Source organism: Lactuca virosa, chromosome 6, assembly GCF_052849685.1.
Source record: "Lactuca virosa cultivar CGN04683 chromosome 6, Lactuca_virosa_CGN04683_v6, whole genome shotgun sequence".
Classification (NCBI taxonomy): domain Eukaryota; kingdom Viridiplantae; phylum Streptophyta; class Magnoliopsida; order Asterales; family Asteraceae; genus Lactuca; species Lactuca virosa.
This window is the reverse complement of record NC_136431.1, coordinates 111941750-111943524: the sequence shown is the minus strand read 5'-3', so window position 1 is coordinate 111943524 and position 1775 is coordinate 111941750.

Genomic DNA, 1775 nt, shown 5'->3' with positions numbered 1-1775 from the left:
CTCCCGTGCAGGGTCAACAGTCCTCGGCTATCATAATCAAAAGAAGCCACTCGGCCCACGATCCTCTCACACTTCTGCCTCCCCTCCTTCAGGCCCTCAACATGTGCCTCTCTAATCTGCTCCAGTAATGGAGTCATCACTGTCATCCTCAAACAGATGTCTCGTATCGGGGCCGCCACCACCTTGCGGCTCAGAGCATCGGCCACTACATTGGCCTTGCCCGGGTGGTAAAGGATCTCACAATCGTAATCCTTAACCACATCTAACCATCGACGCTGCCTAATGTTCATATTCGGCTGATCCATGAGGTACCTCAGACTCTTGTGATCCGTTTAAATAGTACATCGGACCCCATAGAGGTAATGCCGCCAAATCTTGAGGGCGAACACAACAGCCCCTAACTCTAAATCATGCGTCGGATAGTTAGCCTCGTGAGGCTTCAACTGTCTCGAGGCATAAGCTATCACACAGCCTCGCTGCATCAACACTGCTCCCATACCTGTGATCGAAGCGTCACAATAGACTACAAAGTCATCTACTACCTCTGGCAGGGTGAGAATCGGTGCCTCGCACAATCGCTGCCTGAGCGTCTCGAAGGCTGCTTGCTGCTCAGGACCCCAGCAATACACAACCGACTTCTTGGTCAGTCGAGTGAGCGGTATTGCTATCTTGGAGAAGTCCTGGATGAATCTCCTGTAGTACCCTGCCAAGCCCAGGAAGCTCCGAATCTCAGATGGAGACTTCGGGACCTCCCACTGCATCACAGCCTCTATCTTGACCGGATCGACTAATATACCCTTCTGGTTGACGAGGTGTCCCAGAAACTGAACCTCGCGCAACCAGAACTCACACTTGGAGAACTTTGCGAAAAGTCTCTCCCTCCTAAGTGTCTCTAGCACCTATCTCAAGTGCGCCTCGTGCTGCTCCTGTGTCCTGGAGTAAACCAATATGTCGTCGATAAACACTATCATAGATCGATCCAGCATCGGCCTGCATACGCGGTTTATTAGATCCATGAACGCGGCTGGAGCATTGGTGAGCCCAAACGGCATCACCACAAACTCATAGTGACCATAGCGGGTCCTAAAAGCGGTCTTCTGCACATCATCAGCTCTGACCCGCATCTGGTGGTATCCGGACCGTAGGTCAATCTTGGAGAACCAAGATGCTCCCTGAATCTGGTCGAACAAATCATCTATCCTCGGGAGTGGGTAACGGTTCTTCACCGTCACCTTATTCAGCTCCCGGTAGTCTATGCACATACAGTGTGACCCGTTCTTCTTCTTCAAAAACAGTATCGGGGCTCCCCATGGTGAACTGCTCGGCCTGATAAAACCCTTGTCTAACAGCTCTTGCAGCTGCGTAGACAACTCCTGGATCTCGGGAGGAGCCAACCGATACGGTGCTTTGGCTATCGGAGCCGCACCCGGAACCAGGTCAATCTGAAACTCAACCTGTCTCTCAAGAGGTATCCCAGGCAAATCCTCCGGGAATACATCCGGGTACTCTCGTACCACCGGTACATCATCAACCGTCGCCTTACCCTTATCCCGGGTATCTATAACATAGGCGACGTACCCCTCGCAACCCTGTTGGAAATAGCGTCTCGCTCTCGCTGCTGAACAAGGAATCGGTCCACGTTGTGGCCTCTCGCCCTGAATCACTAACTCTCCCCCACTGGGAGTGCGGGCCCTCACCAACTGTAGCTCACAATCAATCACCGCTCCATTGGAACTCAGCCAATCCATACCCACTATAACCTTGTTCCCTCGCAG